This window comes from Dasypus novemcinctus, chromosome 23 (genome assembly GCF_030445035.2).
Source record: "Dasypus novemcinctus isolate mDasNov1 chromosome 23, mDasNov1.1.hap2, whole genome shotgun sequence".
Taxonomy (NCBI): domain Eukaryota; kingdom Metazoa; phylum Chordata; class Mammalia; order Cingulata; family Dasypodidae; genus Dasypus; species Dasypus novemcinctus.
In genome coordinates, this window is record NC_080695.1 from 26,802,585 (window position 1) to 26,829,449 (window position 26,865).

Genomic DNA, 26,865 nt, shown 5'->3' on the forward strand with positions numbered 1-26,865 from the left:
TAATGACACTCATTATCATAACCTACAAAAGAATTTGTGGAAAATATTTCTTGGAATTGCCTCTACTTATGAATGGTTGGGAAATATAAATAAGACAGGACAGTATTTGACCCTTAATCAAACATATCATCTTGAGGCCTATGTTAGAGATCCATTTGTTTTCATAACTGGTAAGATATCTATTAAGAATGACTCATTGAAAATGGTACTTTGTATACTTGTCTATCAGAAAGTGTGTTGCAGGATGGAGAAACAATAATGATGGCCAGAAGAAGAAAAGGCATCTGGATACCTGTAAGAATGGTGCAGATTTGGCAGTCATCTCCTGAGAGTCAATTACTGCTACATATGGCACAAGAATTCTTGAAACGGACTAGATGCTTTATTGGACTGCTTATTATAAGCATTTTGGGACTAACTGGAATCATTACACTGTTGCTATTGCTGTGGTAACTTTGCATGAAACAGTACCAACACAACAATATGTACATGATTGGCATAAAAATGCTAGGATTTGTGGCACAGTTAAGAACATATTGATGAGCAGTTAAATAATTGGGTTAATGATTTAGAATTGGCTGTTTTGCATATTGGAGATCAATTGTATAATTTAAACTTGTTAACAGGATTGAAATGTGATGGGAATGAAAGCAACTTTTGTATTACTCCCCTTGCCTATAATTCATCAGATATAGTATGGGAAAAAATTAAGAATCATTTATTAGGCCATAAAAGTAATATCTCTCTGGAAATAATTGAATTACAAAGAAAAAGATATTAGAAATGTCTCATAATCAGATTTATGTGGCTGATGATAAGGATATATTTTCTGATCTGATTTCACATTTTAACAAGTATAATCCCAGTAAGTTGGTGGAAATCTCAACATTTCTTATCATCTCTGGGAATAGGACTCTATGTATTGGTCTTGTTGCTCATTGTTGATGCCGACCTAGGGCACTGCATTCATAAAAGACTGCATGGAGTAGATGCTATGGGATGAGTTAATAATCTGGTACTTGCAAAAACCCTACAAGGAACTCCCCAGGGTCAGTGAGCTTGGCTGGTAGTCAATGATGGGCAAGACTCTCAGAGGAGGGCAACCTAAGACAGGCACAGCCACCCTGACTAAAACAAAAATGGGGAAATGTGGGAAACAAAGGCATGCTGTTTCCATTAAGCAAGTTATTTCCTTGACCACTGAGACATACTGTCACCATGGCTTTACATGCAGGTCACAGGGCCAGCAAGGAGATGTGTGTTCAGGTGGAACAAGGCAAAGTGAACAACAAGGCTCATAGGCTTGTTTATAGAATAGTGCTAAAGAACACGGTGATTTTGTACCCAGAGGTGTGATCATGTAGGTCCTGTACATTAGATGTGTATCTACTTTTATTGGAATGGTTGATGTAATGGTAATAACTAACTAAGAATAATTGCCTGCTTTCATGTCTGAAGTGGTATAAAAGAAAGCCCCTGAAATTAATAAACTTGTCTGATGAGTCTGACAAATCTGTGCTCTCAGATCTCCTGATCCCAATCTCTTTTTGTCTTTCATTCCTGATACCTTTTGGGTCGACGATTCTGACATTAACTCAATAATCTAACCATGCACATTAAGAAAGTGGGAAAAGAAAAGCAAACTAAACCTAAACCCAGCAGAAGAGAAGAAATACATAAATTAGAGCAGAAATTAAAAAAATAGAGAAGAAAAAACAATAGAGAAAATCAACCGTGACAAAAGTTGGTTCTTGAAAGTTCAATAAAATTGACAAACTTTGGCTAAATTAATCACAAGAAAAAGAGAGAAGACACAAATAAGTAGTACCATCAATTGTAACAAATGTACCACACTAATGAAAGATGTTGTTAATGGGGAAAATGTGGGAGGGGGAAAGGGTGGGGTATTTTGGACTCCCCTATATTTTGATACAACATTTGTGTGATCTATGGCCTCTTTAAAAATAGAAAATTAACTGGAAAAAAAAGTCATTACTACCAATCTTGCAGGGATAAAAATATTTTTTTAAAAAATGTGATGAAAATTTGCATGCCATTAAATTAGATAACAGGTGAAATGGCAAATTACTAGAAAAACACAAATAACTAAAACTGACTCAAGAAGATATGGAAATAGATTAATTGGACTATAACAAGTAAAGAGATTGAAATTGTAATTTAAAAAGTATTCACAAAGAAAAATGTTTTGCAACTAGGTAGAGGTGGTGGTTGTACAACACCAGGAATATACTAGTGTTACTGAATTTTTCATTTTAAAATGGTTAATTTTATGATGTGTGTATTTCACTTCAACTTTTTAAAAAGTACCCACAAAGAAAAACCCTCAAAATCCTTCCCTGGTGAATCCAAGAAAATCTGTAAAGAAGAATTAATACCAAGTGTACATAAACTCTTCCAAAAAAATGGAAGGGGAAGGAAAACTTCCCAGCTCATTATATGAGGCTAACATTACCCTGGTACCAAAACAAGACAAAATATTACAAAACAAAAAACTGCAGTCAATATCTCTTAAAAGGAAAGACTAAAAATTTTTTTAAAACTGCTAGAATACCAAATTAAGCATTATATAAAATGAATTATATGCCATGACTAAGTAAGAATCCTTGGAGACTCCCCAGGAGTACAAGGTTATTTTAACATCTGAAAATCAATTAATTTAATGCATAATAACAATTGATTAAAAAAAACACTAAAAAACAAAAAAGCAGTCATCTCAGTATATGCAGTAAAAGACTTGACAAAATTGCATGGTTTCATGATAAAGACAGTCAACAGACCAGGAATAGAAAGAAAGTTCCTCAGCCTGGTGAAGGAAATGTATTAAAAATAAAAATGTACAGGTAACATCCTACTTAATGAGAGTTTCAGGCTTTCCCTTAAGGTCAGAAACAAGTTAAGGCCCATTCTCACCACTTCCATATAACATTGTAATGGAGACCTAGCCAGTGAAATTACATATGAAAAAGAAATAAAAGGCATCCAAATTGGAAAAAAAGAAATAAAATTCTCTCTATTCACACATGGCATTATCTTGTATACAAAATCTCGAGGAATCCACAATAAAACAATGAAACTAATAAGAGTTCTGCAAGGTTGCAGGATACAGAATATTATTCAAAAATCAATTTTATTTCTATACACTTGCAATGAACAATTCAAAAATGAAATTAAGAAAATAATTCTATTTATAATATAAAAAATTTTTTTCTAGACCTAAGAATAAGTTTAACCAAGAAATACAAAACTTATTCTCTGAGAACTACAAACTATTGTTGAAAGAAATCAAAGGTCTAAATAAATGAAAACAATATTATGTTAATGGACTGAAAGACTTAATACTGATTAGATGGAAATATTCCCCAAATTTATCTACATACTCAATGAAATCCCTGTCAAAACCCCAACTAAATTATTTTCAGAAAATGACAAACTGATCCTAAAATTCATATGGAAAGTCAAGGAACCCAAAGTAGGCCGAACAACCTTGAGAAAGTAGAACAAACTTGGAAGACTCAAAACTTTCTGATTTCAAAACTTACTACAAAATAACAGTAATTAAGACAGTATGAACTACCATGAAGTTTGACATGTTGATCAATGGAAAAGCTTGGGGATCTGGAATTACAAAGGTGCTGTTTTAGTTTGCCAAAGGGCTGCTGATGCAAAGTACCAGAAATGCTTAGACTTTTATAACAGGAATTTATTTGGGGTAAAGGCTTACAGTTCTGAGGCCATGAATTGTCCAAATTAAGGCACCATCAGGGACACCTTCTCAACAGACTCAGCTACTTTTGATCTTGTTGTCTGGCCAAATGGTGAAACAAAATGGCCACCAATCTATGCTGAGGTCTCTGCTGTCCCTGCCAGAATCTACTGTCTCCCAGAACTCAGCTGTGAACAACCAGGCATAGGGCTTGTCTCTTTCCAAGCCTCTACTATGAGTCTCAGCTGCTCTGCTTTCTTCCTGAATTCAGCTTCAAGCTATCAGGCATATGACTCATCTCTCCCTGGTCCTCAGCATTTTTGGGGCTTCTTTCCTTGTAGTTCAGCCTTGTGCCAAACTGGAGTCCTTTCTTTCACATTGCAGGATCAAAACTGGCAGCTTCAAAGAGACCCATGGGAGTTATGGTCATGGCCGATGGGGTTAACTACCAGGTCAGATGGCCCCTCTTTGGAAATGGTGTTTATGTGTGATGAATCTGGACTCAGATGGGATCTCTCTTCATAAGACTTTCATGCTAATGTGCTGGAGGTGCAGTTAGTGTTGGGGTTTAAGATATATTTAGGGGATTTGAATCTCTGGACTGACAATGTGATAGCCAGGTCCTGAGCCTCAACAGACTCCAGCACCTACAATCTGATTTATTGGACTTACCACACTCAGCTAAGATGGAGTTGAAGAAGGACAACCACCACACCATGGAGCCTAGAGTGATTACAACTGAAAGTGGGAGGATTACATCCAGCATCCATGTGGAATCTGAGCCTCCTCTTGACATAGAGGTGCAATGGACACAACCAATCCAATATCCACATAGAAGAGGTGGCATTGGATTGGGAAAAGTGGACATGGTGGCTGATGGGTATGGGGAAAGGCAGGAAGAGATGAGAGGTGGAGGCGTCTTTGGGACATGGAGCTGTCCTGGATGGTGCTTCAGGGGCAATCACCGGACATTGTAAATCCTCACAGGGCCCACTGGATGGAATGGGGGAGAGTATGGGCCAAGATGTGGACCATTGACCATGAGGTGCAGAGGTGCCCAAAGATGTACTTACCAAATGCAATGGATGTGTCATGATGATGGGAACGAGTGTTGCTGGGGGGGGGAGAGGTGGGGTGGGGGGGTGGGGTTGAATGGGACCTCATATATATATTTTTAATGTAATATTATTACAAAGTCAATTAAAAAAAAACTGGCAGCTTCCTTTTCCTCTGTGTGGGTGTCTCTCCTGTTTCTCCATTTATATCAGATCTAGGAAGAAGGTGGAGACTCAACATGAAGCATGCTTCAATGATGTAGTCCAGTCAAAAGCACCAAAACAATCTTATCAAGTAATCTAATCAAAATTCCCTCAACTGAATTTAATGCAATCTAAGGGTATCATATCTACAGGAATAGAATTGTTCAAAAGTATAATCTTTCATTTACTTGGATTCACAAATATCAAACTATCACAGGTGCCAAAACCATTCAATGGAGAAAAACAATCTTTTCAAGAAATGGTTCTGAGACAAGGAAACTGCCACATGTGGACAAATGAATTGGATCCTTACATCAGACCACACACAAAAATTAATTCATAATGGATTAAAGATCTAAATATAGTAGCTAAAACTATGATTTCCTAGGAAAACAGGAGCTTGGATACATGATCTTTGAATTGGCAATATATTCCTAGGGGTGACACAAATAGCATAAACAATAACAAAAAAATAAGATAAATTGGACTTCACCAAATTAACAACATTTGTGCTCTGAAGGATTCTATCAAACAGTGAAATAAGAGTTTCCAGGAGCATGACATCACAGTAGGCAGACAGGGCTCAGTGCTCTCAGAAAAAAATGGAGGTCTAATAGCTGTCCAAGGGACCTGGTTTGGGGGTCAGCAGAAAAGGACAGTGCTGCATAATGCTCAGAAAGGTGTGGGACAGAGAGACAAAGAACCTGAAACAAAAAATGAGTTACTAAACCACTGTGGCAGCCAAGAAGAGTTCCCATCACCCACACTCAAAATATTAAGCCTAGATAAAACCTCTGGATCATGGCAGCTGACTGAGAGGGAAACAGATGTCTTCCTTCCTGTCAGTTGTTACAAGAGAAAATGGAAGGTGAGTCAGAGGGCTTCTCTTCAGTGAATTCAGTCAGCACAACCTGTTTTGAATCTCAGCTTTGGCCAAACCAGAAACACAGGAAAGCTGTGGTTGTAAGAAACACATCCATGTAAAGGTTCTACAGTGAGTGCTATCTATTGGGCAGACAGGGAATTGCAAAGAAAAATCAGCTTTTTGGTCTCTCTTTACACCACACCTAGGAGAAAATTACCCCTTAGTGAGTCTATGGCCAAATTTTGATAGCATACGTTGGGCAATTTGAGAGAGTTAGAATAAGTTGAATTAAAAATCAAAGAAAAGAAGTGAAAAAAAAAGCAAAAGCCAACAAAAACTAGGTAACAGAAAGAAATTGACCAAAGTAAATTCATCAACATATTAAGATGCCTAGACATCAGCAACTAATTCTAAGCCATATTAGGAAACAGGAAGACATGACCCAGGTAAAGTAATAAACAAAATATCCTGAATAAATATAGGATTTAAGACAACTGGTGAATCATAACCATAAATCTCTTAAATCAGTTCCAAGAATTGAAGGAAAATATGACTCTTGGTGAGCATAAAGAACAATGTGAAAACCTACAAAGCATCAGAGCTTATGGGAATGGAAGACACAGTGGATGAAATTGTAAATACATTAATTTCAACCACATACTTGAAAATCCCCAGTTCCATAGACAGTCCAACCTGCCCTCCCCTCCCTAACCCCCACACAGACCAGCACCCCCCGACCAAGTAGCATCACTGCATCACTGTTGTGCACATCCCCAGTACAAGCACACCCTTCCAACTTATCATAGATTTTGGCCATATGGGCATTGACTCACAAACTTCTTCCTTTCTGTCGTCTGTAAACCTATCATCCAGACTCTAGCTCTGTGAGTCTCATCAATTTGCTTAGTTCATATCAGTTCTGCAATGTAATTTTTGTACTTCAGTGTCTGGCTTGCTTCACTCAACATGAGGTCTTCAAGATTGTTCCTTGTTATCCATTGTATTTATACTGCATTTCTTCTTGCAGCTGAATAATATTCCATTGTATGTATATAACAGAGTTTACTTATCCATTCATCTGTTGATGACATTTGGATTGTTTCCAACTTTTGGCAATAGTGAATAATGCGGTTATGAACATTGGTGTGCATATATCTGTTCGTGCCACTGCTTTCAATTCTTTTGGGTATACACCCAGGAGTGAGATTACTGGACCATATGACATTTCTGGAGAACTCTAGACACTATAGGCAGGGCTGACAGTTCAGGAGTTTGGAATCCTGCCAGTGAGCCCTACTTTGGAATTTATGCTCCCTAATGTGACAGAGTTGGACTCTGTTGTGGTTTCCCTACACAGGCTCGTCTGCCCCTTCTATTTAAACCTATAGCTAGTACTAGAGTTGATAGGCGTATGTCCAAGAGACTTAAATCTTTGGGCTGTCCATATGCGAGTTGGGTCCTGAATCTCAACAGAGTTGCAACACCTACTTTCCTGTTCATTGGACTTATGCAGGACAACTAAAAAGGGGATGATGATGAACAATGAACATCTCAAGGAACAGAGAGTCTGCAACTGCAAACAAGATAGTTCCATCCATCTGCCCCATAGGATCTAAGCCCCCTCTCAATTAGAATGGGAGTGGGCAACACCATCCCAGAATCCTCAGGATTGGGGAATAACCAATGGACTAGAGTAGACTTACTGTTATTCTACTATAGACTTATTGTGAATCTAGCAATGGAAGAACTTTTTTCATTGATGTGGAGGCAGCGGCAACTGGAGGTTCTTAGGGGAGGGAGAGGAAAAAATAGTTGTAATTTGGAAGCATTTTCAGGAATTGGAAATTGCCCTGAATGACACTGCAATGACAGACACAGGCTATTATAGATCTTATAGTAACTTAGGAAAATGTGCAGGAGAGAGTGAAAACAACAATATAAACTATAATCCAAGCTTAGTGGCAATGCTCCAAAATGTGTTCATCAATTGTAACAAATGTACCACACTAATGAAGGATGTTGTTAATGTGGGAAAATGTGGGAGCTGTACAGAGCGGGGCATATGGGAATCCCCTATATTTTTTATGTAAAATTTATGTAATCTAAGTATCTTTGGAAAATAAAAAATAAAAAAACGTATATTAAGAAATGCTATTCAGAGCAATCTACAAATTCAACAGAATCCCAGTAAAAATTCCAACAACCTTTATTCAGAAATGGAAATACTAATCCTGAAAATAGCATAGAATTGCAAGGTACCATAAATAGCCAAAATAGTCTTAAAAAAGAACTATGTTTGAGGACTCAAAATTTCTGATTAGAAAGCTCACCTCAATGAGCAAGTCAGTGTGCTACTGGCATAAGAATATACATACAGACTGTGGAAGTTTGAGATCATTTTATTAATCCCAAAAAGAGAAAGATTATGTTTCCAAAGTAAGCTATTCCTCTGGGTAGGGTACCCTTTGATTGCATTAATCTTAGCTTAGTGGACTTTGATTAGATTACTTGATGAAATTGTTTTAGGGCCTTTTATCCTACTATTCAGTGAGGTGTGACTCAGATGAGTCCCTGCTCCTTGCTGGGTCTGATATAAATGGACTCTGTCCTCAGATGGACAGAGGAAAAGAATCACAGCCAATCTGATTCTGCATCTGCAATGCATGAGAGATGATAACTTAAGCTTGAAGCCCCCAAGGGTTAGGGCCCATGGAGAAGTTCAAAAGAAGCCCAGCCCTGCTATATGCTTGATAGCTTACAGGTGAACTTGGGAAGAGAACAGAACAGGTAAGACTGACATGGAGACCTGGAAAGAGACAACTCTATGCCAGATAATAGCTGAAATTGGGTAGAAAGTGGAGCAGGTGAGCCGGAGAGACCTGATCCAACATCATATTAGATGATGATCAAGAGAAGAAGGGGAGGCAGAGACCAGGCAGAGGTCACCCACCATATTGCTTCAGCAGGAGGCAGCTGACTTTGGTGAGACAGCACCTCTTATGGTACATCAAATTGGACTTTTCGCAAATTGGAACTGTGAACTGTGAGCTTTTACCCCTAATAAATATGCTTTATAAAAGCCAACATATTTCTGGTTCTTTGCATTTGCAGCCCTTTGGCAAACTAAAACCTAGAACAATGGAATAGAATTGAAAGTCCAGAAATAAACTGGCCATATACCCATGGCCAACTGATTTTTGACAGGGGTGCCAGTACATTCAATGGGAAAAGAATAGCCTTGTCAACAAATAATGCTGTGGCAACTGGATAGCCAAATGCAAAAGAATGAAGTTAGAACCCTACTTCAAACCATATACAAAAAATATCTCAAAATGAATCAAGGATCTAAATATGATCAAAAATATATAACTGTTAGAAAATAACATAAGGGAAAATCTTCAAGACCTTGGATTTCACATAAATTAGATAAATTAGAATAAATTAGAGTTTATAATAATTTTCAAAAACCATTGATCTATTTTTCAACCCTATGCAGTGTTATATACATGGAATCACATAATATGTAGACTTTTGGATCTGTCTTTTCATATTGGAAAATTCATTCATGATTCATTCAAGTTGTTGTATGATTCAGTGGTTCAGATTTTCTGTGGTGGTGTATTCCAGTTTATGGATTTACTGTATCCTGTTTGTTTATTCACCTTTAGTAATATGTTTGGGCTTTTGTAGGTTTTTGGAAATTATGAAAAAAGCTCTTAGATAAAGTAGTGTAGTTTTTTGCATGTGAGCAAAAGTTATACATTTAGGTCTTTTTTTAAGTCATGCTTTTCCCCTCTCTTCTTCTAGTTAAGCCTCAGTCTTAGGCAAGCAGTTTCCTAGAACCTGGGTAGGGAGGAGAGCAGTGGCAGTATACTCTACTCATTTATTCTGCCCTTCTGTCCCAGCTGTAGTTTTTGCTCCAGTTCAGTTTTTGCCCATCACCTAGAAGTTGAGTTTTTGTTTTATCTTTTTCTCTTCCCTCTGCTGCAGTGAATTTTCACCAATGACATAAGGAGGAGCATGTTTGTTGTTCTTTCCCTTATTGATTAAGGGTTTTGCTCCATAAAGGGACATAAGGGAAAACAGTTCAGGCAATTTCATATCCTTGGTTGCTGTTCTCCTCTTCCAAGTTTGCCAGCAGATACTTTCTCATGACAATATCTAATCTTTTCTGTGAGCTGCCAGTTGGGTTTATGGGGAAAGAGCTTGTAAGAGGAAAAGAACCTCCTCTCTCCGATTTTTGGAGTCCCTAGGGGCTTTCCACTGGCTGGCCAGTCCACCCTTAGTCTTCACCAAATCATGAAATATTCCAGCTGAATTCTTCTTACCAGAGTCTGGTTGCATCTACCCCAGGTAAGTGAGCACTTGCATCTGTTTTCTCCCTGTAGGCTCCCATTTCATCTTAGACTCTGAGTCAGTCAATTTCTGTGTGACCATTTTCCAATGTATTTGAAGAAAAGGCATTAAATTTGGAATTAATTGGGTTTTTGTTGTTGTTTTTTAAGAATGGGGGCAATGCTACTACAGTTCTCTATATCCCAGAGAGAAACCTGAACTCTCCTCCCATCCTCTGGGAGCAATTTATTATATTTTGGTACCACAAGATGCTCCAGGCTCATCTTCTATTTTCCCCTGCTCACCCTTGGAATCAACTACTTCTCCAATGACTCTTGGTTCCTTTAATTTAAAGGGTATTTAGAAACCATGATCTGGGCACCAGATGTCCTTTTGCTTTTGGGGTATCAATGCTTCTTGACTTTCTCAGCAGACAGAGGTTGCAAATAATATATGTACAGTAGTCCATGTATACATGGTACTTATATATGTATTTCTAAATCTGTCTGTATTTAAAAACCTGATTATATTTTAAAACCTCTGATTATAATCCAACATTCATAAGGTTTATTATAGATCTCCTCCTCTCCTTAATTGTAATTTATTTCCCCAAAAGTGAGAAAACTGACTTTCCATACCTATAATATATTTACTTATTCATTTAACTCAAGTGTATATGTATAAAGTCATTTTAGAATTGCTAGGCCATTCTGTGTGAGAAATAAATTTACTAACTTGAATACAGTAGTTTTATACAGGGATTTTTTGTTGTCAGCATCACAATACCAAAATACTGTTTTCCCTAGTTATTCTAGTAAGTTCTTTCCTTCCCCACCCCTTTCATTGTAGTTATTTTATTTCTCTGTAATAGATTTAGGTTCATCTTTTACAGTTTGCATAGTATTTTGGATTTCTCCTACAGTATGGCTGATATTCTTAAATATGATAGATTTTTTTCATTTTACTTTCATCAGAGTTATAAAATTCCAGATCTTTCCCCTTTTTTATTTAACACCAGCATATTTCAGCAGAAGTTGATACTGAAATAACTGGCACCTGTTCTCACTTCAACCAGAAAGTAAATGATGATTTCTCTTGATCCAGTCATGATTGTCAGCTCTTCTGATCTTCTCGAAGCAAGTTTGTTTCTTTGTTTTTGGACAAGGGAAGGTGCAGTTTACCTAGTTTAGTTTTAGCAAAGCCTCACTGGTATCTGTCCATTTCCTTAGTAGTATCTTAATACACTTAATGTATAGATGCTAAACAGAAGCCTTCCCTTTCTGCCTCCTTCATTGGACCTTGTCTTGGCTTGCCAGGCTTCTCTGACAATACCACACAAAGGGTTGGCTTAACAACAGAAATTTATTGGCTCATGGTTCCAGAGGCTAAAAGTCCAAAATCAAGGCCTCAGGAAGGCCATGCTTTCTCCCCAAATTCTGTTTCAGTCTGGCGCTGGCTCATTGCAATGCTTGGGGTCCCTTGGCTTGCATGTCTGCCTCCTGTTGCATGGTCTTCTCTCTCCCTGTGTCTGGGATCCCAGTTTCTGCTGACTTGCCACTTCTCCTCTGTGGACTTCTCTGCCTGTGTCCAAATTTCTTCTGGTAAGTCTGATAGAGGACCCCAGGAATCTGAGTCAAAGCCCAACTTGATTCCCTGGGACCACCCCTTAACAAAAAATAACATCCTATTTACACCTGAGTTCACACCCAAAGGAATGTAGATTAAGATTAAGAACATGTCTTTCATTGGGGTACAGAACTCACCTGCCACAGGTTTATTTCATTTATTTAGTTATGTTATTCTCTTTAAAATTTTATATAGAGTAAAATTCATGCTTTATCATGTACATAGCAATGGGTTTTGAAAAATACATGGAATTGTATATCTCTCTCATGACATAGAAAATTCTACCACCTTCACCCCAAAAATAACAAAATTCCCTTATGCTTTGGACTTTTTATCAGTGTGCTGATTCCACACTGCATTAATTATTTTAGATTTATAACAAGACCTGCTGACTGAAGAGTGTGTCTTACTTCGTTTTCTTTAATATAACTTGGGCATTCTTGATCCTTTGCACTTTTATGTACATATGCATATAAAATTGCGTCTCCAATTGGGATTGCATGGAATTGATAGATTGTCTTGCCATTTCTATAAACAATGTAACGTACAGGTCTTAATGTTTGTTTTGAATTGTTATTGTTGTATGGTGTGTTATGCACATTATCTTTTATCTCTATAACACAGTATTTAGACAGATATTAACTGTTTATTTAATGGTGAAAATTCAGACTTCAGATTTTTTATTCTTTTATGCTAAAGTTTTAAGTAATCATCTTTCAGCTACCAAGCCATAGTGGACTACATAGATGCTCAATTTGAGTTCTTCAAGAAGAACTGAAGATTAAACGTTCTTTCTCTGAGTACCACGATTCCCACATCCATGTGTGTTTCTACTTCATTTCACCCACAGGACATTCTCTGAAGTCACTTGATCTATTAATCATGAAGAGCACTGATAATAAGGTGTGGTTGGTAAATCCATCAGTATTTCAAAATTTAATGTTTATTTTGAGATAATGATATATCTTGAAGTTATTTGCATACAGGTACCTGTTATTCTATAAAGTGGTCACATGTCCTAATTACATTTTTCTGTTAATCTTTAAAGCTTTTGTTATATTTCAACCTTAGTTTAATTTTCAGAGAGATTTAATTTAAAAATGATCAGTTTGAAGAATGAGATGAAATTTTTAAAAATCATGTTAAAAATATTTAATTTCTAAACATTTTTTAAATGAAAATTTACTTCATTTTTTCTGTGATTGGTAATGCAGATCATGGTCATTTGCCCATATTTTTAAAATTGAATTCATTATATGGTTCCATTATGTAAAAGGAGGAGGTTAAAGTCTAATGTTAGTATATATATTTGGGAAAGTATGTTTCATTTTACTAAGGAAACCTAGTTTTGAATTTCTGAATCAAGAATATGTGTGTGTTTGTGTGTGTGTATGTATGTGTTTAAGTGCGTATTCCCCAAAATTAACTCATTTAAGGTTTTTGTTTGTTTCTTTGTTTTTTGTTTTGTTGTGTTTTCTTTTGTTCCTCATTTCTTCCTTTAAAAATGGTTAAAGGCTGCTCTCTTATAACAAACTGCCCCCATGAATGTTTTCCTGGTATGACCAAGGGTGTGAAACATGACGTTTTCATAATCCTGACTGCTGGTCCTATCAGAGACGATTCAGGATGCAAGGGCAGGCAAGGGGAGTCAGGCAGTTACTGCTTCCTGTGTGGAACGCAGGATTCGTTCTGTCTAAGGTTTGGGACATATGTGGATTTTCTCTTGACAGGCTGAGGCTTTAGTGAAATCTTGATGAAATTTATTTGCAAGCTCTCCATTTGATTAAATTTTTTAATCACTTAAGTTTTTTCATTATTCAGTTAATACAGAATGTCATTGTATTAAATGTGTATGAAAATCAGTACATGCAACTTCGTAGTAATGGCTATACAGAAATAACATATATACTTTATATGTATCTTTATAGATACAGAGCGATCACAAGGTTTGCTATTAAAGAAAACAGGTTCCTTAATATTTGCTTTATTATTTATTAGAGTCCTGTGACCTTCAGGAAATGCCTTGAACTGTCTCAGGCTAAAAGCATGTGCATGAGAAAGAAAAGAGAAGAAAAGAAGAAAAGAAAAGAAAAGAAAAGGGACTAATGAAGAGAGAGGGAAGGAAAAGGAAAGGAAGGGCAGGGAGGGGAAGGGGAGGGAAAAATTAAAGCAGGGCAGCAGTTCATGCTACCTGCTTTCAAAATCTGACTCCACCACTTGCTAGCTCTGTGATTCTGGGCAAATTATGAAGCCATGGTTTCTTCCTTTATACTATTTGTGCAACTCTTCTATAAGTCTGAAATTATGTCACCTAAAAACTTTAACAGTATATCTTTTTATCAATAGGGAGTGAATATACATATGGAGGCAACTGTCATATCATCAGATTGTTTCTGCACTCAACCCAGATGGGGAAAAAACTGTCCTTTTCAACTTCATTCAGTTGAAGAAAGGAAAAATTCTAAAGTTTGTTTCCTTTTATCAAAGAAGTCCTGCCTTTCACTATGTACTGTTCAAACTGGAAATAAACTTTGTAATTCATCTCAATTGTCACCAAGTAAATGAAAGAACTTAGATTCTTAATGAAAATAAAGAGCTGCCTCAATTACTTTATTGGTAGTCATTAAGTAGTCAAGGTTGCAGAGTTTTATTTTAAAATTTCTGGGCAGCTGTTATCTTTAAGCCATATTCCAGAAATAGAAAATCTGCATCATGAGACCATTACTTAGAGGCCTGAGCAAGAGTCTGCCTCACAGAGTGTGTCTCCTGCCTTCTCTTCCCAATTGCTCAGTTCTTGCATTAGCTGCCTTGTGTTCCTCAAATCTAAACTACTGAGGCATTATTGTCACAGAAATTTCCTTTTACTTTTGTGTTAATGATTTACCATTGCCGAAGGATATCTTTTTCCGCCTTTCTCACCAATACAACTCAAAACACTTAAGTTAGACTTGAATTTACCTTAACAGTTGCGTGCTCTTGACTGTGAAAGCCCTTAAATTAGATATTATCATCAGACAAAATTATGAACATCTACATTTATAATATTGAAGCCCTAGACTTGCCTATAGATTTTCAAATGTACTTTGAGAAACCTAAAATAAAAACAATCTATCCAAAACTGATTTATAGATATTTCTTCTATATTACAGAACTTGATATTGTGTCTTACGGTTTGGTAAGATAATGTCTTTTAACAGGAATAAAATATATTTTGGAATTTGCATACTGTTATTTTCTACAGTGTTTAATTTTTAAGATGTAAATGCATGAGGACATGAGTAATCAGATTGTAGATTTAGTAAAAAAAAGGTATGAATAAATTTCAACCTCAGACATATAGTATATTCATGTGTAAAAAGGAGTTATCTCCATATTTGTTAAAAAGGTGCTGTGTACTAACATGCTAACATATATACCCACAAGGAAGCGGACTTGGCACAGTGGATAGGGCATTCGTCTACCACATGGGAGGTCCACAGTTCAAACCCCGGGCCTCCTTGACCCGTGTGGAGCTGGCCCACATGCAGTGCTGATGAGTGCAAGGAGTGCCATGCAACGCAGGGGTGTCCCCCGCATAGGGGAGCCCCATGCGCATGGAGTGCACCCCCTAAGGAGAGCTGCCCAGCATGAAAGAAAAGTGCAGCCTGCCCAAGAATGGCACCACACACACAGAGAGCTGACACAACAAGATGACACAACAAAAAGAGACACAGATTCCCATGCCACTGACAACAACAGAAGCACAGCAAACGGACACAGAGAATAGACAACTGGGATAGGGAGGTAGGGGGAAGGGGAGAGAAACAAATAAAAAATAAATAAATCTTTTTAAAAAACCATATATTCCCACAGACACACAAATTCAACCTTTAGAGTATGGTACCAAAAAACAGACTATTTTTTTAAGGGAATCTGTGGGGAAAAAAGCAAATCTACCTACAAGAACATGTAGGTCTATGAAAATGGGGCATTGACTAAGATGGATTTATTGGAATAAGGTAGCATGCATGAATGACAGAGGACAAATTTCATCTGTTCTACAGTTCTGAGAAAAGATCTCTCATTCTGACTTTCTGGCACACAGTTTAATAAGAAATGAATTGTTAATGAATTAGACAGGTTCACCCTACTGCTGACATTTTATTTACTCCTGATACGTTGCAAGTGTAAGAAAGCTTGAGAACAAGAGTAAGAAAGATGAGGTTTCTAAACCTAAATTCAGATAAAAGATTAATTTTCAAAGAGCACTGATGGAGACTCTATTGCATCTGTTGCAGACTGGAAGGGAGCCAGCTGTTGGTGGGAATCATGGAGCCACTGTCTGAGACTGTGGTACTGCCATGACTGCAAATGACCCCACAGCTGTAGAGAGCACAAACTTGTTAAATATGGCTAAACTGATTATCAAAGGACTTGCTGAATCTGCTCTAGGTTTTGGCTGCCCTTTGGAATCTGACTATCTCCCCTTTCAGCAGTTTTTATTGCTATAAGCATTATCTGAAGCACAAACTAAAAGTAAGAAAATCATTTTGAGTTAAAACAAAACCAGCTGGGGCTCTTTGGAACTGGTGGAGGAGCTGTACCCAGAGGCAGAGGAAATAAGAGCCAGTGTTCTGCATTTACCAGGTCTTAACTTCAGGCACTCAAGGAAATATGTCATTATCACTAATTTGAGATGAATTTAAGGCTCAGACAGTTCAGATATCATAGCCAGAGTTAGTAGTGTGTTCCAAAAGATGACAAGAAAAAGAAACTGGAAATTATGGCCTATCCAAAGGGATGAGACAAAAATCCAGAAACCATCCATGAAGCAGACAAGACCTTGGAAATACTGTGCAAAGATTTTTTTTAAATGATCCTCAGGGTGCTCAAAGAGGTAAGGTAACATGAAGAAATAGCTAAAGGATACCAGGAAAACAATGAATGAACAATATGAAAACATCATTAAAGAGATAGAAGATTTTCAAAGGAACCAAACAGAACTGCTGGAGTTAAGATTATAATAATTCAAATGAAAACTTCCCTGGAAGGTTTCAAGAGGAGATCAGAGCTGGAAGAAGAAAGAATCAGTGGTCTCAAAGACAAGATAGTTTGAATGATCCAGAGTGAGAAACAGAAAGATGAAAGAAATGAAAAAACTAAACAGAGCCTAAGAGACCTGTGGGATACCATCAAACACACCAATATGTGCCTTATGGGAGGCCCAGAAGGAGAATAAAGGGAGAAAAGGGCAGAAAGAATATTCAAAGAAATAATGAAAGAAAACTTCACAAATTTAGTGAACAATATGATTATACAAATTCAAGAAGTTCAATGTACCCAACAGGATAAAGTAGAAAATAGATCCATGCACACCATAGTCAAACTGTTGAATGTCAAGAACTAGAGTTCTGAAAGGTGCTTGAAGAAAGCTATGAGTTATGTACAAGGGAATCCTAATAAGATTAAGTGCCAGTTTCTCACCAAAAACCATGGAGGACAGAAGGCAGAGGGATGAAATATTTAAAGTGCTGAAAGAAAACAATTGCCTTACAAGAATTTTAGGTTTGGAGAGACTGTTTTTCAAAAATGAGGAGGATATTAAGACATTCCCAGATAAACATAGGCTGAGGGAGTTCATCACCACAAGACTTGCCCTTCAAGCAATCCTAAGGGGAGTTCTTCACAACTGAAAGGAAAGGAAATTAGACAGTAATTAGAAGTTGCGTAAGAAATAAAGACTTCTGGTAATGGTAAACATTGGAGTAATTATAAATGCCAGCATTATCATATTGTATTTCTTGGTATATAACTCTACTTTTTACTTCTTAAAGAATCTAAAATGCAGATGCATAAAGGTTATAATAAATCCTTGGTTTTAGGCATACAAAAAAATAGCATTGATGATTTTAGAGAGCACTTTTGAAGGAAGGTATTTTTAGGAATCGCAGCCAGTGATTATCTGATTACAAAATTTATTGTCAGAGATGATAAGGTTTTGACTGTAAAAGCTACAGAATGGTATGATGAGATTTTGTTTGACTTCATTCTTAATAGGTCAACATTATACTGCTGATTGCCAAAGCAGGTACAATATCTAAAAATGATTTACAGATGTTTAAGAGTAAGATAATATGTGAATTGGTTAGCAATGAATTGAAATATACCAGTTCTCAATAGATGAAGAAACTACTGCTCAAATGAACTCCTTGATGAATGTAAGCTTCTAACTGTTGAATATTAATTATATTTTACATGTGGAAATGAAAATGTAGTTTATAAGTAACAATATTAGTAACATTGTCACCAAAAACAAGGTAATGTTTTTTTCAAAGTCTAGTATGGGAAAATTTTATTTTCCTGATTTTGAAAAGAAAATTTGGCTGAGAATCAATTATTTTTAACAGCTTTTTATCAAATAGAGTTCATGTATCAAATGAATCCATTTCAAGTGTACATTTCTGTGGTTTTCAATGTATTAAAATATACCCATGTGGAATCCGAGCCTCCTCTTGACATAGAGGTGCAACAGACACAACCAATCCAAGGTCCACAGGGAAAAGGTGGCATTGGAGTGGGAAGAGTGGACATGGTGGCTGATGGGTATGGGGAATGGCAGGAAGAGATGAGATGTGGAGGCGCCTTTGGGACTTAAAGTTGCCCTGGATGGTGCTGCAGGGGCAATCACCAGACATTGTAAATCCTCACAGGGCCAACTGGATGGAATGTGGGAGAGTATGGGCCATGATGTGGACCATTGACCATGAGGTGCAGAGATGCCCAGAGATGTACTTACCAAATGCAATGGATGTGTCATGATGACGGGAGTGAGTGTTGCTGGGGGGGAGGGGGGGCAGTGGTGGGGTGGGGGTGGTGGGGTTGAATGGGACCTCATATATATGTTTTTTTAATGTAACATTTTTACAAAATCAATAAAAAAATAAAATAAAATAAAATATATGAGCAACCATCATCACAATTAATTTTAAATTTTCATCATCTCAAAAAGAAAATCCATACCTTTTAGCTATTCTACCTTACTAGCCCTCCACCCTCCCATCAGTCCTAGGCAATGATGAATCTAATAACTCTCTCTATAGATTTTCCTGTTCTTTACATTTTAGGTGAATGAAATCATATTAGGTTTTAGTTTTCTAGGCTGCTCATGCAAATTCCTTGCAAAGGGATGACAAAAACAATTAGAATTTAATGGCTCACAGATTTGAGGCCAAGAAAATCCCAATCAAGCTGTCAACAAGGTGATGCTTCCTTCCTGAAGACCAGCATTCTGGGGCTGGCTGCCAGCCATCCTTGGTCCTTGCCTCCTCTGTCACATGGCACTGCACATGGTGGCCTCTCCTGCTTCTCATTTCTTTTCTGGGTTCTGTTGAATTTCAACTTCTTACTTCCATTTTTTTCTCTCTTTCTGTCTGATTTTCACACTGCTTCTGAAGGTTCATAGTCATGGGAAAGGATTAAGTTTCATACATTTTTCTTAGGTACATGCAGCTTCAAACTACCATATATAATACATAATTTTTTGTGACTAGTTTCTTTCACTACCTGTGTTTTCAAGGTTGATTCACATTGTCACATGTAAAAATACTTCATTCCTTCACTGGCCAAATAATATTGCATGTACAGATACACCAAATAATGCTTATTCAATCATCAATTCATAGACATTTGAGTTCTTTCTGCCTTTTGACTGTTATGAATAATGCTGCCATAAACATTCATGTACATGTTTTTTGTGGACATGTTTTCATTTCTTTTGGGTATATGCCTAGAAGTGGAATATCTGGGTCATTTGGAAGCTCTGTGTTTGTTGGAGGATCTGAGACAGTTTTCCAAAGCACCTGCCTTATTTTTATTCCCATTGACAGTGTTTAAGGGCTCTGATTTCTTTTTTTCTTTTTAATTAATTAATTAATTTCTCTTTCCGTCTCCCGCCCCACCCCAGTTGTCTGTTCTCTGTGTCTATTTGCTGCGTCTTCTTTGTCTGCTTCTGTCGTCAGTGGCACAGGAATCTGTGTTTCTTTTTGTTGTGTCATCTTGCTGCGTCAGCTCTCCATGTGTGTGGCACCATTCCTGGGCAGGCTGCACTTTCTTTTGCACTGAGCAGCTCTCCTTACGGGGCGCTCTCCTTGCATGTGGGACTCCCCTATGCGGAGACACCCCTGCATGGGATGGCACTCCTTGTGCACATCAGCACTGCACATGGGCCAGCTCCACACGGGTCAAGGAGGACCGGGGTTTGAACCACAGATCTCCCATGTGGTAGATGGACGCCCTAACCACTGGGCCAAGTCCGCCGCCAAGGGCTCTGATTTCTTCACCTCCTTGTCAACACTTGTTATTATCTGACATTTTGATTCTAGCCATCCTAGTGGGCATGAAATGATATCTCAGTGTGGTCACGGTTTGCATTTTTGTGACAAATTAATGATTTTGAACATCTTTTCATGAGTCTTTTGGCTATTTTCATATCTTCCTTTGAGAAAAATCTATTGCGGTCCTTTGCCCAAGTGTTTTTAATTGGATTTTTGTCTTTTTATTTTTGAGTTGTAAGAGTTATTTATATATTATGTGATATATACATATATATCTCACATATATCAGAAATGTTTTGAAAATATTTTCTCCCATTCCGTCATTGGTTTTTCTTTTTCACTTTCTTGATGTTGTTTGTAGCAGGTGATATGGTTATGAACTGCAAAAATAGATATTGGATACTGTTTGTAATCTGGTCTGTACCTGGTCATGATAAAGTCATGATTAGGGTTTGATTGGGCCACGTCATTAGGACTTTGAATCTCCACTCCTTTCATGTGCGGGGACTCACAAATTAAAGGCATGGCAAAGGACAAAGTTGGAAGGGTTTTGATGTTGGAGTTTTGATTTTGGATTTCGATGCTGAAGCCTTAATTTGGAGCCCTGGAAAGTAAGCTCACAGAGGAAAGAGAAGTCAGCCAAAGGAAGAGTGGAACCCTTAGCCCAGGAAGTAGCAAGTCCTGGGAAGAAAGGAACACTGAATCCAGACAGAAGCAAGATCCTGGAAGGGAAGAACCCAGGAAGTATGAACCCTCACAGTCTTTGGCAGCCATCTTGCTCCAACAGGTGAAAATAGACTTTGATGAGGGAAATAAGTTGTGTTTTATGGCTTGGTATCTATAAGTTCCTATCCCAAATAAATTTCCTTTATAAAAGCCAACCTATTTCTGGTATTTTGCATTAGCACCCCTTTGGCTGGGTAATACAGTGTCCTTTGAAAGACAAAAGTTTTAAATTTTTATGAAGTCCAATATATCTATTTTTTATTTTGTTGCTTGTGTTTTGATGTCATACCTTAGAATCTGTTTCCAAATCCAAGGTTATAAAAGTCTATTCTGATTTTCTTCTAACAGTTTTATCGTTTTGGTTCTTATATTTAGGTCTTTGGTATATTTTGAGTAAAATTTTTTATATCATGTAAGCTAACAATCCACTATCATTCTTTTGCATGTGGCTATCCCATTGTCCCAGCACCATTTGTTGAAAAGACTATTCTTTCCCCCATTGAATAGTTTTGATAAGTTGATCATAGATACGGGTTTATTTCTAGACTCTCAATTCATTTCCACTGATCTATATGTCTGTCTTTGTGCCAATGTCATACTGTTTTGATTATGAATGCTTTGTTGTTGGTTTTAAAATCAGAAAGTGCAAGTCCTTCAACTTAGTTCTTCTTTTACAAGATTGTTTTGGCTATTCTGGATCTTTTGCAATTCCATATGAATTTTAGAATCAGCTTGTCAATTTCTACAAAGAAGTAAGTTGAGATTCTAATAGGATTCTGTTGAAGGTGTAGATTAGTTTGGGGAATATAGCCATCTTAAAACAAGCTAAGTCTCTGATTCATGGACAGGGAATGTTCTCCCAATTATTAAGATCTTTGAAAATTTAACAATTTTATGTGGTTTTCAGAATATCAGTTTTGCATTTCTGTGAAATTTATTACTAAATATTTTATTATTTTTATGCTATTATAAATAGAATTGTTTTCTTTATATTATTTTTGGATTGTTCATTGCAGATGTATACAAATTCTATTTTGTGTGTGTGTGTTTGTGTGTATTGGTCTTGTATTCTGCAACCATGCTGAACTCATTCATTAGGTCTAATAATATTTCATGAATTCCTTAAGGTTTCCTAGATATAATATCATGCCATCTGTGAATAGAGATGGTTTGACTTGTTTTCTTTCTCTTACTTACTTGCCATGGCTAGAAGGTAGTTTTAGTATCCCTTGCTAAACTGGAAATTAAGTTACTCATAGGAGCACAGATTGCATTTTCAAATAAGCTAATGTTTATTTGATAATGATTCATTTTCATAAGAGTTTTCTGGATGCTGGTTTAAACTAAAATCCACAGAGGCTAGGACGGCCTCTTAAAGCCCATCGTGCAGTGTGCGTATTTTCTCAGTGTGTGTGTAAACCATGACATTCTGATGCTTGGGAAAGGTTTTGAACAAAAGGAATTTTCAGCCAAATTGGAGCATAAACACTCGTGTTTAACCATGCTGCATAAAGTAATTGCTACCTAATTTTATAAAGTGTTCTTTTCATTTTTATTTTTAAAGATGTTTTAGTTTACATAAATCTTACATAAAAATATAGGGGGTTCCCATATACCCCATCCTCTCCTGCTCCCTCACTTCCCTCATTAACAACATCTTTCACTATTGTGGTACACTTGTTACAATTATTGTACATATATTGAAGGATTACTAGTAACCATGGACTGTAGTTTACATTATAGTTTAAACTGCAATGCACAATTTTAGAGGTTATGGCAAAATGTATAATGGCCTTTATCCAACATTACAATGTCAAGGAAGATAATTCCAATGTCCCAAAAATACCCCACTTTACACTTCTTCCTCTCCCTCTCTGCAGAACCTCTGATTGTAACTGCCTTTATATGAATGTTACAAGTTCTTCCATTTTTAGAATAATCATAAGTCTACATCCGTACATAGTTGCATTGTCCCTTATGTTTGTTCATTCCTTACTCTTGAGGATTTTAGGATGATGATGCCCACTCTGATTCTGACTGAGAGGTGGGTTAGAGCCCAGGGGCCAAATATTGCAGTTGTGGATACTTTCTGTTTTTTGAGATGGGTGTTGTCCATCATCATCCTTCTGTTAGTTGTCCTGGGCAAGTTCAATGACTTGGGAGTAGGTGTTGCAATTCTGCTGAGATTCAGGTCTCAAACATCATATGAACAGACCAAAGATTTAAGTCTCTGGGACATGTATTTAATGAGTATAGTGCTAATTATAGGTTCAAATAAAAGGGGCAGAATAGCCATGTGTAGGGAAATTATAAATAAGCCTAAATCATTACATTGGGGAACATATATTCCAAAGTAAGACCCACTGACGGAGTGCTGGATTCCTGAGATTATCTGCACTGCCTATAGTGTCTAGATATCTTTAGAGCCCTCAGAATCTCCACTGTTTGAGGCACTATTTACTGTGATAATCAATGAGAGCCTGCTGAGATATACATAAGCATAGCCTCTGGAATGGCCTCCCAACTCACTTTGAAATCTCTTCGCCATAAAAACTCATTTGTATTTAATATTTCCTCCCTTTGGTAAAGGTCTTTTCTCAAATGCATTGCTAGTTGGCACCTGGTAATAATCGCTCAGTGCTAGGTAGGCTCATCCCCAGGAGTCATGTCCTAGGCCAGGAGTGGGTGGGGTTGGTAATGCATTTATATGCTGAGTTTGCCTTAGAGAGTGACCACGTTTGAGCAGCAAGGAGGCTTATAAAGCATTTTTAACTGGTCTCTAGAAAAAAGAATGAGCAACCATTTCTAAACCAAAGAAATGTAATTTACTGTTGGCTAAAGGTAAATTAGACCCTTAACATTTATTTTATTTATATCATTTTATGATGAGTTGGAATATTATAAAAGGAAGTATTAATAATTTATTGTCTGGTTCATATACTGTAATGCTAATTAGTGGGGAATAGATTATCTCTACCCATACTGGATTCCAGATTCTTTTGTTTTAAAAGTTAACTCATGTGCTCAGCAGGAATTCTTCTCCAGAGCTAACCTGTCAACATCACCATTCCAGGGTCCACAGGTTGGAGGAATAAAATATGCATTAGAATGAACTTACAGGTATTCTACTATAGAACTATTGTGACTCTAGCAATGGAAGAAATTGTATTTTGGATGTGGAGACAATGGCCATGGTAGTTGCTTAAGGCAGGAAGAAGGAAGAAGTGATGTGATGTGGGGGCATTTTTGGGACTTGGAATTGTCCTAAATGATATTGCAGGGACAGATGCTCGACATGATATACCATGCCATAACCGACTGAACTGGGGGAGAGTGTAAAGTACAATGTAAGCTATCATCCATATGGTGCAGCAGTGCTTCAAAATGCATTCACCAAATGCAAGGAATGTGCCACAATGATGAAAGAGGTTTTCGATGTGTGAGGAGTCAGGGGTGTGGGGTAGAGTATATGGGAGCCTCATATTTTCTAATGTAACATTTTTGTGACCTATGTATCTTTAAAAAAAGACAAGAAAATATAGATAAAACAAGTAAAAAAAAGAAAAAAATTAACTTATTAGAAAATTTTAAATTTAAGAATCATACTTAAAAATTTGACATATTTTTATGAACTATATTTATAATTTAGTTATAATATCATGTACAATAAAATAATTTCTTGTACTCAGTCTTCTATACATGACAAACATTAGGGAAAGCCATGTGTATTTATTGTTTAATTTTGAATATTGACTATTGCAGTCTCATAGTTGGATAAATGGAATTTGATAATTAAAGCATGCACACTTGTTAAGATATTTGTATTAGCAAAATTCACTTTAGTGAAGTTATATTACATACTCTGCTAAGTCTCTAATGTATCATGAGAGTATTTTGTAAGATACTAACATAATTATAAATGAAAACATACAACCTATCCTAATATAACTTACTATTTTTCTATTTCCCATTTATTCACTAGGTAATAAATTCAAAGAAAATTTCCTGGCCCATAAGTGAACTGTACTTAAAATTGGTATATATATTACAACCAAAATTGTACATTAAAAATTAACTGATTAATTATTAATCAATTAAATGAGTAGCTATTTGTCATTTCAAATATGTTTTTCATGCATGCTTTCATTGAAGAATACTTACTGAGTGCCGGGATTGATAAAGGGTGTTACGGGTTCATTATTTTTCTGACTAGTGGAAAACAAAAATCACCGTGACTTTGCTAAGCTCTCCGGGATATTCTCCTTAGCACAAATATGGAAGACTTGAAAGAACAGACCCACATTCGACACTATGAATATTACAGGTGCTATGAACACCACACAATGGGCTTCACAGATGTGGGTCCAGACAACCAGGCAGTCAGGTGAGTGGGGGATCTTGCGAAGACAACCAAATGCCTAAGTTCCACAACCATGAGACAAAATCATTTGGAAAGGAGAATAATTGTATTTCTTTCATCCTGGCTTTTAGCTTTTTAATTACCTTCCAACTTAGATGACAATAGTTCCTAGGAGCAACCTAATACAAGGTCTTGTTTATTTCAGTATATGCTGAAACATATATCTGAGAGAAAACTACATTATTTTGCTATACTTCATATGAATTGTAAGATTTCATATAAATATATTTTATATGAAATATAAATATTATAGATACTCAAAAAGGAGATTGGCAAAATTGCACCATGTTGGCAAAGAATATTGAAAAGGGCTGGATGGAGGAAAGAGGAAAAGCAGTGATGTAATGTCAGGAAAGCCAAGTGAAAAAGTTTGAGAGCAGATGTGGCTAGCCACATTGCAGAGGAAGAGGATTTATGCTGCCAATGTATGGCAGTGCATTACAATCTAGATGTATCAGATATGGTTCTTTGAAGACAACCAAAATTGAACTGGCTCTTTTAAATGACATTTGGAAAGATGCCTGGCTTTATTTGAAATTTATCTGGGAATAGTCTCATAAACTAGAGGTTTCCCCAAATTTTATGTCACAAGATGTGAATGTTTGTGATATAATAGAAAGGGAATAGGAACAAAAAAAATCACTGATATAAGGATTTCAAAATTCTAACACTCTGTATATACTCCTATATATTTCACTATAAACTCATATGAAATAGAGCACCTTGATTTCTATATCTCCTGATATAGAAAGTTCCATATATTGCATTGCTACATGTGAGATATTGTTAAATGTTCTTATGTGGGAATTAACATTCAAAATATACATGCTTTTACATTCAATATTTACACATTAACATGAGAGTATAAAACTCCCTGTTTAGTTTTCAAGATATCAATAATCTCTCCTGTAAAGAAGCAGCTGAGTAGGGTTGGAGTCCTGCTGGACTGGGCTGTTTCGGGTGCTTGCAGGGCAGGAGGTGTCTAGATGTGGGACAGTGACAGAGGAGATTCTTGCAAGAGGTAGAATTTTGGGTCTCTTTCACGGAGTTCCAGGTTGTGGGCGGGACCCTTCCCCCTGGGGCTGGTGGCCCAGCAGTGGCAATTCCTGAAGGTTTTGCTGCACTGGGGAGTTCCCAAGCCCTGAGTGGGCTGTTTTGGGGGCTTGCAGGGAGGAAGGTGTCTGGAAGTCGATTTGGTGAGACAGTGATGGAGGAGATTCTTGCGAGAGGTGGAATTTTGGGTTTCTGACTTGGAGGTCAGAGGTTCTGGGTGGAGCCCTTCCCCTAGGGGTGGTGGCCCAGCCATAGCAATCCCTGGGATCTTTGTTGTATGGGGTGTTCCCAAGCCCTGAGCAGGGTGTTTTGGGGGCTTGCAGGGCAGGAAGTGTCTGGATGTCGATTTAGTGAGACGGTGACAGAAGAGATTTTTGCAAGAGGTGGAACTTTCGGTTTCTGACACGGAGGTCAGAAGTTCTAGACAGAACCCATCCCCCTAGGGCTGGTGGCCCATCTGCAGCAGTCCCTGAAATCTTTGTAGTGCAGCGGCGCCCCCAGTGGACTGTTTCGGGGGCTTGCAGGGCAGGAGGTGTCTGGATGTC

General features: G+C 37.2%; 1 pseudogene; it reads left to right on the top strand.

The window, feature by feature from the left end:
• The first annotated feature begins 1,218 nt into the window (after positions 1 to 1,218).
• LOC101416403 (septin-14-like) overlaps positions 1,219 to 26,865 on the top strand; it is a 92,564-nt pseudogene continuing 66,917 nt past the window's right edge.